The following is a 12,880-nucleotide window of genomic DNA, read 5'->3' as shown; positions in this document are numbered from 1 at the left end:
AGTCTTAGAAAAGAGGGAGAGGAAAAGTCTGCGTCGCACCAGCAGCCAGACTGGGGACCCAGAGGTGCCTCTGTCAAGGTACCAGAGGCAGCAACTTACACTGAAGCATGGAGAACAGACAACCCTGCCTGTGTTTTTAGGCTTCCTGGAGAAGGAAGGAGTGTCCTAACCTCCCTGGCCTTTGAAGAGAGTCAGGAACAATTTGCTTTGTAATTCCTCCTCGGGAGAGGAACGTCTTCTTGCCAAAGTGGAGAAAAAGCCTCTAAAATTGCATAAAGGTCTCAACTCCCTGGGCCGCGCTCCCTTGCCCAGTGAGCCCTGGCTACCCCAGAGGTTGAGCTAGCGCAGCCCGTGGCCGCGTGTGTGACCCCAAGTCTTTCCATGGCCCTTGGCCTGCGCCCAGCCCTGCCGGCTGAGTCAGGCCTGAAGCCTGCAGTCCCAGCAGCAAGTCCCAGTAAACCCAGCATCTCCGTCAAGCTCCCCAGACAGACCCTCATCTGCCAGTCCATCAGGCTGGGAGGGCATTGCAGTGGTATCCACACTACCATCGTGGGAAGAGACCCCCCGCCACTGCCACACTGTGGGACCCTAGAGGCAGAGACCTCTCACTGCTCCCTGGAAGGGGGCCCTCCCTGCCTGCATTGTTGCGGGGACCTGGAACCACCCAGCCCTGTGCTCAGCTGGGAGGGCCTGGCCTTGCCTTCTTCTCTTGCACTTGCGGTCAGTAACGTAAATCACATTCCAAACACGGGCCAGAAAGTTACCGAGGGAGGTAACAGTTCCTGGCTTCCAGAGGCATTCCGAGGAAGAGGCAGAGCTAGTTCCTTCCAAGGGAGAGTGATCTTGGCAGAAAGGCCAGGACAGAGCGAGAGGTAGGGAGTCTGCCCGTGGACAACGGGGTTTGGGACAATGGTGCAGGTGCTGTGAAGGCGGAGGCTTGGAGGTTGATGAGGTCTCTGCTGCATCCCTGAATTGTGCTGACTTAAAAAAGAAAAGCACAGCCTGTGAGTTGTGAGTCAAGTTTTATTGGGGGCAGCATGAGGATGGCAGCCCATGAGACAGCACCTCAGAAAGCTCTGAGAAACTGCTCTCAAGAGGTCCTGGGGAAGGACAGTGTATATGCGATTCTGGTGAAGGGGGAGTACGTGCAATCAAGCACATATTTTTTTCCAGGAGGTTTCTGCTGGTCTCATGAAGCTTTCTGCTAGTCATGAGAAATAGTAGGCACCACGAAGAGTTTTAGTGCTTTTCTTGATTTGAGGAGATACAAGAATTGGGCTCATAAAATCGGCTCTTGAAAATATCTAACTATCTGAAGACCTGTTCTGCCAGTTTCTCCCAAGCACAGAGCGTCTCATTTTTGCTTTCCACCCTGAACTCCTTCGGCGGGTGCTGAAGGTCAGCAGCTGCAGCAGCACGTGATCTAATCCTTGCAGAGGTAGATGGCAAATGCCCATGTGTAGCTGACAATTGTTGCACACAGTCCCCTTCGTGCAAGCCCTCCCCTGCTCCACAGGCCACAGTCCTAGCTGGCATATGCAGGAGTTTAGGCCCCTGCTGTCTGGGACTTCTGACCCCATGGACTGGACTTCTAGACTCGGAAAGAGGACCTGTCCCTTTCACCATGGCTCATCCGGCAGAGACTTCTGGTGTTGCAGAAAGGGACACGCTTCCTAACAAGGGGGCTCTTGTCCAACATTTGGAAATGAATTGTCTGAGGAGAAAAAAGTGCTGATAAGGCAAGAGACTTTATTGGGAAGGGGCGCCCGGGTGCAGAGCAGCAGGGTGAGGGAACCCAGGAGGACTGCTCTGCCACCAGGCTCGCAGTCTTGGGTTTTATGGTGATGGGATTAGTTTCCCGCTTGTCTCTGGCCAATCACACTGACTCAGTGGTGTGTGTATTGGTCAGCCAAGACAGATTCCAGCGAGGAGGACTCTGGGAGGACACATGGACTGGAGTCTCCTCTTTCCTTATGACCTTTACCAAATTCGTCCAGTTGGTGGTGGCTTATTAGTTCTGAGTTCTTTACTAGGATCTCCTGGGGAAAAAGAAACTCATACAAATCGTTACTGTGGTGCCAGGCCAGGTTTCAGTCAGAGGTTCCCCCAACAGATGTGGTAGTGTTGGGGTATGTTGAGGAAAGAGCCTTTGGGAGGCCTGAGGAAGTGTATTCAGGGAGTCAATGACCTTTCTTCAATGACCAATGCTCCTTTCTTCTGCCATGACCCTGTCACAGACCCTCGACAGGGTCTGCAGAGCAAGGGGATATGGCCCCACCAGCCTATACACACACACACACGGAGCACAGGGTCTGGGGCCAGGTGGCCATAAGAGAGTGACTCTTCCCAGGCAGAGGCTTCCCTGGGAACAAGTGTCAGACCAAGAGGGTGAGGGAGTTGGTCCCCTCCGGGTCTATGAAGACCCTGCTCTGTGCAGGCGCTGATTAACCTATAAACATGATCCCACTTGACCTTCACAGCCACCCTCTGCAGGTGGATCGATCCAGCCTTCCAGATGCTGAAACTGAGCTTTCCGAATGTGAAGTGAATTGTGCGGTCACCCTGGCAAGTGGTGGAGCCAAGATTCAAGCCCAAGTTTGCTCCCTTCCAGAACTAGACTCCTCCCTGCTCTGCTGGGCTCTAGGAGGCCTCGTCAGCCTCTTGCTATGGCAGGGAAAACAGTGTCCTTTCTTCAGTGACCAATGTTCCTTTTTTCTGCCCTGAAAGATTTCTTGGAATGACTGAGAGCATTTCTTGAGGCAGTGTTATGTGGCTTCTAAAGGACTTCTTAACACAACCCAGACATGCCCTGAGCCCTATACAGCAGGCCTGGAGGATCCTGCAGACTCTGTTCCAGATCGCTGCAATAAAGTGAATATTGTAATAAGTCGAGTTGCGTGAGTTCTTCGGTCCCAGTGCCTATAAAACTTATATTTACACGATTCTGTAGTCTATTAAAGGTGCAATAGTAATATGTCTAAAAAATATGCATACCTTGATTCAAAAATACTTTATTGCTAAAAAATGCTGACCATTATTTGAGCCTCCAGTGACTCGTAATCTCTTTGTAGTACTAACATCAAAGATCACTGATCACAGATGACTGCGGCAAATATCGTCATCATAGTATAACAGTCTGGAGCACCGAGGGAGTTCCTGAAATGGGACACAGAGACATGAATGAGCAAATGCCATTGGAAAAGTGGAGCCCATAGATTTGCTCAACACAGGGTCGCTGCAAACCATCACCCTGCAAAAAACGCAGTATCTGTGAAGCAACGCACATTGAAGTACAATGAAAAGAAATCCTCCTATAACCTCTCCTGACAGGAAGCTGATGCACTTGAGTGCTCTCTTGGTATGTTTCCCAGGGAAGCTTCTTCTGAGGTTTTTAGGGCTGGCATTTGGCTCTTGGAACCACTCTGCAGCCAAATGAACCTCGAGTTCAGAGACGCCCCAGAAACCTTAGACGGTTTGTGCTACTTCGAGTAAAAGAAGCAGAAAAGAATGAGGAGATGTGAGCAAACCATCCTCGTGTGTCAAGGGAGTCCAGCAACCCCCTTGACTCTTCCTTTTCCTCCATAAGTTGTTTTGTTGTTTCCTTAAAATATTTATTAAATATCTGTCACACATAAGGAACAAGGATTAATAAAATAAAGCCTAGATGCTAATCACCCAGTGTAAGAAATAGCACATCACCAGCAGAGTTGAGACCCGCTATGGATGCCTCGTCCTTCGTGCCCCTCCTCCTCTGCTCAGGGTTGGGGAGGGGTAACCATGACCTTGAACTTGGTGTTTAGCATCCCCAGCCATTTCTTCATCTCTCACTACATATGTCTGTATTCCTGAATGATGCCTAGTTTGCTTGGCCTGCTTTTCAACCACACGTGCAGGGTAGCACCTGCATTTGCCGGCAGGAAACGGTGTTCTTTGACCTCTCGCATTCCTTGCTGAATGTTCTGTCGGTAGGAGTCATTCACGTGGGTACACGCAATTCGAATTCGCTCACTTTTCAGTGTGGCGTATTATTTCATTACTTAGATAGGAATGATGGACATTTAGATTGTTTCCAGAATTTTCCTGATACAAGCAGTTCTGCTGGGAAGATTCCTGTACATGTTCTCCAGAGCATGAGAGATGTTACAGGTGGAATTTCTAGGCATACAGAATTTGCACATTCAACTTCATGAGGAGCTATTTCCAAATTGTTCTCCAGAGTGATTCTACCACGCCTAGTGTTCTCCCAATCTGTTTTACTTTCTTTAAGGGGCTGCCTTATCCACCAACCAGGGTTGTTTTCTGACCCGCTTACCCGCTGGGTAGGGTTCACCTGTCTCCAGTTTCTTTCTCTTATTCTCACCCTCTTGCTCCTAGGACTCTGGCAGGAAATGGGCACACTCAACTTCAGATGGTTTGAGCAGAGAGTTAAATAGAGAACAGATTACAAAAGAGTGGACTGGGGTAAGGAAGCCCCAAGGGCTGGTGCAGCACCCCAGGAGGTAACTGCTGGGTTTAGTTTCCACACCCCCTAAAAGGTGAGCTGAGAAAGGTAGTGAAGGCCTGAGTTAGGAAAGTCTAGGTGGCCAGGGAGCCAGACTTTTTATGGGGGACACAGCTTCCACGGCTTTAATTCTGAAAAAGGAAATAATAGCATTCACCTCCTGCAGCTTCTGTGTGACTCAGTGGGCTAATGTGTGCAGTGCTGGGGATGTGCAAACACTCCACAAATGCCAGTTAATTATTACCGCAAACTGGGCGTAAGTTACAAAGCCTCAAGAATTCTCAAAGAATTTTCATAGCTGTTATTTCCCAATCTGTGTTGAAAGAGAAGTGGGTTAAGGTTACTCCTTTCATAGCTGTGCCTCTGACCTTTTTTAAAAAATGGGAAATACGCTATCTCCATTTTCTGCACTTTGCTGGGACTCTGCCCACTCTCTTTTCTCTAACCGTTCCGGAGTCGGTGTGGTTCCTGACCCCTGTATAGAGCAGAACTGTTTTTGCAAGATGAATCTCCAAGGTTCTGAAGAGTAAGTTTCTTAATCTTTTCCCCAATTTTTAATTCGGAAATATATCAGACATACAAAATTGGAAAGAATAGAGTAACCCTCTGCTTTTTCTTGTTGCTGTTTAGTTACTAAGTTGTGTCCAACTGTTTGCGACCCCAAGGACTGCAACCTGCCAGGTTCCTCTGTCCACGGGATTTCCCAGGCAAAAATACTGGAGTGGGTCACCATTTCCTTCTCCAGGGAATCTTCCTGCCCCAGGGATCGAACTCGCATCTCCTACATTGGCAGGTGGATTCTTTACCACTGAGCCACCAGGGAAGCCAAACCACTTAGAAAGTGTAATTACTATTTCACTGTATTTTCTTCGTCTCTTTCACAGAGAGACCATTTTTGTCAACACATTTGGGAGTCGCACCCTGGCACTTCACTGCTAAGTACTTCGACTGCATTTCCTAAGAATAAAGAGAGTCTTCTACATAAACATGGTACCATGCTCATACCTAAGAAAATGGACAGTTCTGTGACAGCATCTGATATCCAGTCCATATTCATAATTCCCCAATTGTCCCAAGACTGTAATTTACAGGATTCAGTCAAGCTTCTTGCCTTAAATTCGTTTCTCTGGTTGTTTCCTCATGGTTCCCTTGACTTGTCCCTCTCCCCCTGTAATTCCTGTGTGGCTCTCACATTGATTCACATCTGCAGGTTCATAGCACTGGGTGTTCCACTATTGGTGAAACTGTGGGGTTACCTATTCTCCCCAACTCTGTTGTAAATACCTTGAGGACATGCACGCTCTCTTTCATCCTTGAGTGGACTTCAGCCCGCCATCACTCCTTGCGTTCTCTGCTCTTCCTCTGAAGTCCAAGGTCCCTCTCTCCTTGATTGTCAACACCCAGAAGACTCTATCAGGGTAAAATAACAGGTGTGCTCCTACTTCTGTGAAAGAACTTCCAGCTTTAAGTGGGTCATTTAAAATCAATGATTCACTACTTTATTCTACAAATAAATCTACCCATCTGTCAGGTATCAGGCACTAAGAATATCCACAATGTTCCTTTCACTGCTTCCTTGCTGCTTCTGTGCTGAGCTCCTCGGCTCTGCCCGGCTGTTACCGTTCTGTTGCCCTCATGAGCGCCCCTTCCTCCACCAGCCCTTCCATGCTGCTCCATGCAGCTCTATGCGCAGCTCATTTCTCATGCCTCCCTCCCCCGGTGCCCCATCACGTGCTCTCCTGTTACTTCAGTTAAAACCAGCATGGGGATGGCTCCTGCGTCTGCATTCTAAACTTCCCCCAGGCCCGAGCAGGCCAGACTTTCCCTGGCAGGGCCCCCACACCTCATCATTCACTAGTCACACGACTTCCTTCCACCGCCCAAATGTCTTTAAAGCTGTCCCCTCTGTTTCTGTCCACGGCTGCTGCCTCGGTGCAGCCTGGTGTCACGTGGGGAATGTCAGTAGCCCACTCCTGTTCTCTCTGGTTTCAGATTCATCCCCTTCAGTCCTTCCTCCAGGAATGACTTCCAGCCCATTTCGTGAGCAGCCTCCATGTCCTTCTGACATTGCACTAATGGTTTGTCTGTCTCTTTGGTTGTACTCTGAGGACCGAGAGAGTAGGCAGACAGTGAGATTGGTTTGATCTCCTTGCTGTCCAAAGTACTCTTAAGAGTCTTCTATAGCACCACAGTTTGAAAGCATCAATTCTTTGGCACTCAACCTTCCTTATGGTCCAACTCTATGGGCATACGCATCCCAACATTATGGATGGTATTAAATTATTGTCTCCTCTTGGGTGTCAAGAAGCCGGGGGCCAGAGACGTAAAGGGCCTGTTTTACAGCATGTGTTCTCCCAGCTACTAAGTTGCAGAGTGTGGTCTCCAAACTCCATAGTTACTAAATGAGTTATAACTGAAACCTCTTGTCCAGATTCTCAGGAGGCTTACCTTCTACTTGGGGGACAGGCAGATGGCTGTGATGTGGTGGGGGAAGTGCTGGGCTCCAGGCATGTGTTATGTCTATGGGATGGTAGAATTAGCAGCTGTGGTGATAACCTTCAGAGGATGTGGGATGACCTCACAGAGGAAATGTTGCGGAAGCGGGGTCTTGAAGAATGCCTAGAATTTGTCAGTAGACAAGGAGGGAAGGCATTCTGCACTGTGGGGCCAGTGTGGACAATGGCACAAGAAAATGAGAAATGAAATACTTGCTGCGGCTGAATTACAAGTGTGCTGGGTCAGGAAGATCCCCTGGAGAAGGAAATGGCACCGCCACTCCAGTTCCCTTGCCTCGGAAATCCTACGGACAGAGGAGCCTGGTGGGATACAGTCCATGGGGTTGCAAGGAGTCGACACGACTGACTGACTTTCACTTTCAGTTTTGGGTGGGAGATGAGGCTGGAAGATTGGGTGGGGGGGGATCTTATCTTGAAGGACCTTCCATGTATGTTAAGGACTTTGTGTTTTGTTTGGTAAGTAATAGGCAGCCATGGAAGGATTTAAAATCAGATATTTAACTCAGGTTCAATTTTAATCAGCTCACAAGTGTGGTGAGCTTGAGCAAGCCTAGATTGCCAGCAAAACTGTTGGCAGGAAGAGGTTCCTGCAATAATCTAGATTCAAGGCCATGAAACACTAGACCAGGGCAGTGGTAATGAGATGACAAATTCTAGAAAGGTATAGAGTTAAGGGTTTATAGAGCCAGTCTTGGTAACTCTGTACAGAACTTTGCAATGAAAGAAGTGCCAGAGGAAAGTGTAGTCGAAGGTTTTTCCCCATCAGTGACATCCATGCTTTACAAAGAAGTGTATGATTAGGTCATTCTTTGACACATGGATATGACCAGGGAACAAAGGGAGAAGAAAGTGGATATTCTTCTTTATTTTTTTATCTTTTTAAAAACCGAAGTATAGTTGATTTACAATGTTATATCAAAACTCCGCTGTACAGCAAAGAGACTCAGTTATACACTGATAAACATTCTTATATTCGTATACATTCTTTTTCATATTTTTTTCCATTCTGGTTTATCACAGGATATTGAATGTATTTCCCTGTGCTCTACGGTAAGACCTCGTTGTTCATCCATTCTTAAGGTAACAGTTTGCATCTACCAGCCTCAGACTCCCAGTCCAGCCCTCTCCCTCCCCCTTCCCTGTTGGTAACCGCAAGTCTGTACTCTGTGTCTGTGAAAGCGGATATGCTTGATCGCCTCTCTGGATTAAGTTTCTGAAATATAGGCCTGCCAGAACTCAGAGGGATGGGATGGCTGGTAGCTTTCTTTCCTCCTGTCACTCCTTACTGCCTACCACACCTTCTTACTAACTGCCTTAGTTCCTGGAATCACAACCCACTCCCTCTAATCTTAAATTCTGTGGTTAGCTTGGCACCAACAAAACGTACAAGGAGACATGGGAGGTTGAAAGGAAAAGGACAGAGCAATTAGAGGAAAAGACAGTGAGATTGTCACTATCTTTTCTTCTACATGCAGTTGAAAGCAACCGTATGGTATTTCAGATGTATTCCAGCATAGGTCATATAAACAGATTTATTTTTTAATATACCCCCTGTATCTTTCAATTAACCATACATTGTGCATAACATATTTCAATACACATCTCTCAGGATGGGAATAGCAGAAACATATGTTAACAGAGTTATATTAACTCTAGGGACAATACTACTGGGTTGCAAGATATTATGGCTCCATATGTTACCCATAAAGACTCCTGTGGCTTTAATGTGTAACACACTCTGTTTTGGATTGGCAAATAGATTGGAGTCAGGCTGAGAAAAATGAGGATCTTCCGGACAAGAAGGTTTATGTACTGTTCTGGGCAAGAAAAGCTTCTTAAAAGCACACTGGGTAAATTTCCTTGTTGCCCAATCTCTATCTAAATGAAGATTCCAATGGTTGGGCTATATTCTCCCCACCATCCTGGGAAAGGCTGACACATATTGCCTTTGAGACAGTTAGATAAATACCTAACTGTGTAATGCGTAAGTCTCTCCTAGTTCTGATGAGTCCAGGGCACTATGTCTGAGTCACTTTGCTCTTATTCCCTCAAAAGTCACCTATTTATACAGGCATGGGTAGTGGGTCAGATGGTAAAGAATCTGGCTGCAATACAGGAGACCCGGGTTCTATCCTCAGGTTGGGAAGATCCCTTGGAGAAGGGAATGGCAACCCATTCCAGTATTCTTGCCTGGAGAATCCCATGGACAGAGGAGCCTGGTGGGCTACAGTCCAAGGAGTCACAAAGAGTTGGACATAACTGAGCAATTCAGACACACCAGTGGCCTGGACAGTCATGGCCTGGGGGTCAGAAGAGCTAAACTTTTTAGGCTCTGCTACCACCAGGTGACCTTCTGCGGGGGACTAGTTTTTTCTCAGAGTCCATTTCCTTTTTAGATAATGCATTAGACTTGACCATTAGTTTCATGGTCCCTTTTAAACTTTTAAGACTCACCAATTCCATAAATTGGAAATTTCAACTCCAAGTGGGTTTTCAAAAGATTTTGCCTGTCACTTTTTCTGAAACAAAAGATGTATCTCTTTGGCTTTATACACTGGAAATGCCCTTGTTTCTCTATTTTGGGGGGAGGTTTCCTACCCAAACCATGCCCATCCCTTCTTCCATCTGCAGGTAGCCTTGGAAGAATAGCTCACTAAAAAGTCTCACTGCAAACAAAGGTTTGCTACTGCCTCTGGGAAGTAGCCCTTCTTGACTGTTAAAGTAGTTTTGGATGTCATGGACCAAAAAAGTGATATTAAATATTTCCATTTCTTCCCTCTACTTACCAAGCCCATACTTAGACACCAAAACCTGTTTTGAACTCTGCACTGCCGCCCAGTGGGTAGCTCTCATCACTGCATTCTCTTTACACTGGGCCTTGGGGAGAGAAACCTGGACACATTTCGGAAGGTGTTATAATAATACAACCGCTGCTGCTAATGATGGGAGATTTTCTACATCCCATCAGGGCACTGTTAAGTCTCTGTGTGTTGTATGTATTTATAGGTTACAATTATTTATATGTTACATGTCATCTGTCCTCACAGCAGCTTGATGGCTAATATTAGAACAATAGAGTTCTATTATTAATCCCATTTTGCAGATTAGAAAACTGACATTGATCAAGTAACAACCAGGTTGATAGAATTTAGGGCTAGAAACCGTGAGAATGGTTCAAATGGTTCCTCCTGAGCCTCTGATTGCACAGAAATTCTCAACAGCTGAGTTTCTGTCTCAACGACACCAAAAGAGAATGTATTTATTGGTGGACAGTATCTCCGATTCATCCAATAACTTTCGATTGCAGCGTGTACTTTGAGCTTTCTAAGAAGGAAGCCCAAGAAATGGTCCTTGCCCTCAAGAGACTTAAGAGTCTAGTTTGGAGGGTTTTTTGTGCATATTCTTAAGAAATAAATGAATAGAGCAGAATAGTCTGGAAAGTTGCTGGAGGAGGAGGAGTTGACAGCACAGCTGAATCTGAAAGCTGGAAAGGGTGGATGGGTGAGGGCAGAGTGTGGATGGAGGGGAAGTTCGTCCCTGGAGGCAGGCACTGCGTCCTTCCTTGTGATTGTTCTCGCTTTCTTCCCTTTTCCATAGTTATCATTTTCTCACTGGAATCCAGGAATATGGACTAGGAGACATGGTTTTTGCCCCCAGGGGGCTCACAGTCGAAGGGAGAGACTGTGCAATCAGCCTGAGCAGAGGCAGCGGGACGGGTAGTGAGGCTTCTGTGAGATGAGACGAGGGAGTTAGCCTGATGCAGAGGAGCGTTGGGGAGAGGGCTGGTGGGTGAGGGAGAATGTGATCCAGGCCTTGAGCCCCAGCCCAGAAAGTTGGGCTTCGTGCTGAGTGATGTGGCAAGTTGGTTTCTAAACAGGGGCTGGCATTCTGAAATCACATGGTATTGTCTTTTATTTTTTTAAGAAAGAAAAATGAGGAGAGGAGAGAAGAATACGGACTCATATGCTTTGTGCCAGAAGTGAGTCTCTGTGTTAATGTGTTGAACTTTTGGAAACCAACTACAGGGAATTCTGGGCTTCCCCTGTGGCTCAGTGGTAAAGAATCTGCCTGCAACGCAGGAGACACTGGTTAGATCCCTGGGTCTGGAAGATCATCTGGAGGAGGAAGTGTCAACCCACTCCAGTACTCTTGGCTGGAGAAGCCCATGGACAGAGGAGCCTGGTGGCCTACAGCCTGTGGGGTTGCAAAGGGTCGGACATGACTGAAGCAACTAAGCACAGCACAGTACATAGGTATACCAAAAAACATTCGGAAAGCTGTGTGTCAAACCGTTAGTGGTGGAAATTTGTGAGAGAGGGGCATCGTGGGGAAGGGGATATGGCTGTGCAACAGTGGATTATGGGCACTTTCTCCCCATTTATTTATTGTATGAGTTTCATTTTTAATATGTTTGATTTTGGAGATTAGGTTAGTGATAAAGAGCCCAAACCCCTAGACCGGGGTTGTTTGCCTCATGGTTTGAGTACAGGCTCAGATCCTGGTTTTGTCTCTTTGTCACTGCTTCTCTGAACCTCTGGGGCTCTCTTTGTAATGGGGAAAATAATAACAGGTTTTTTTCAGACAGTCACATTAGATGATGAATATGACACATGAGGCAGAGTGCTTGGCACCTACTAGGAGCAATGAATGTTAGCTATCTTTATTACTGAGTTAATAAAGAAGAAAAGCTCTCACTTGCAACTTGGGGTAAGGAGGTGTGTCCTCCCCCTAGAGGATTGCTCATTGGATCTGGTTCAGTGCAACACATAACTGAAAACGAGACACTGGGATGAAACATGCAGAGCAATAGGTCGGTCAGATCACTGCCTGCCGGTGAGCGGTTCACGACAGGCAGAAGGGCCTTGTCGACAAAACAACCCCAAGGCGTGGGACTCTTGTGACTGTGTAAGGGGGATACACCTATAAACTGTTTGGTCAGAATTCAGTATAAGGTAGTCATCCTTATGTTATTATCGTCCTCTCTTGTAGTAAAGTCTACTTGGAAAATCAAATTTAGGAGGCAGTCCATGAAGGACAGACTCAGGGAAATTACTCAGAAGAGGTGACACCGACCCATGTATGTTCCGGCCCATCCCAGGCACGTTTAGAAGCAGACAGAAATACCTGCGGTGGCTGGTCAGCCTGTAGTCTCCCCAACGTGGGGTCAGGGCTTGGGGTGCTCACCAACTTCCTTTTCAATATTTCTTTTTTTCTCTTTGTTCTTTAAACTTTATTTTTATAGACTTAATTTTTTTTTTTTTTTAAACAGTAGGTCCCTGTTGGTTATCTGTTTTAAACCAAGCACTGTGTGCATGTCAGTCCCAAACTCCCAAGGCTCCTTTCTGGTCACCAAGAGTGTCTTTCTATAGCTGCATGGCCAGACAAGATAGAGCCTGGCCTTTTTCTGGCACTTCCTCCACAAGGCATGGAGGCATTCTGAGAGCTTCCTGCAAACTTGTTCCTCGCTTACCCTGAACCGTGGAACACAGTTCTGTTAGTGGTCTCCTGTCAGCTGGCCCTTGGTCAGGGGCACTGTGCTGATCTGATCGCTGCTCAGGAGTGACATCTGGCACCCGGGCTTCGCCCTCTTGGACTCATTAACAGGCCCAGGCTCTTCATCTCCCAGCGAGCGGGGGTCGGCATCCATCCTGGCTCCTCGGCTCCCCGTGTGCCCACCCACATCGGCTCCTTTCAGATGCTCCATGTAACCCTAAGGGACTGGCTTATCAAGGCCCACGTGACTGAAAAATAAAAAGAATTTTTATTTGCCGAGAAGAGGGGAGCAGTTCATTTCTTCCTTTCTTTTGAGAGAAGTTGTGTGGAATTGGCCTTTCAGTAGGAGAGACTGTATGTATGTGTGTGT

At 47.0% G+C, this 12,880-nt stretch overlaps 1 long non-coding RNA gene across 1 annotated transcript; it reads left to right on the top strand.

The window, feature by feature from the left end:
* The first annotated feature begins 4,836 nt into the window (after positions 1-4,836).
* LOC129548465 (uncharacterized) lies at positions 4,837-12,278 on the top strand. Its single transcript, XR_008684341.2, has 3 exons — positions 4,837-5,027; positions 8,038-8,097; positions 10,942-12,278. It is a non-coding gene; the product is annotated as an uncharacterized LOC129548465 (long non-coding RNA).
* Positions 12,279-12,880: the final 602 nt, after the last annotated feature.

Source organism: Moschus berezovskii, chromosome 25 (assembly GCF_049115385.1).
Source record: "Moschus berezovskii isolate FMDL1 chromosome 25, NW_MosBer_1.0, whole genome shotgun sequence".
Taxonomy (NCBI): Eukaryota; Metazoa; Chordata; class Mammalia; order Artiodactyla; family Moschidae; genus Moschus; species Moschus berezovskii.
Note: the sequence above shows the minus strand (reverse complement) of the source record. Positions and strands in the feature narration are given on the sequence as shown.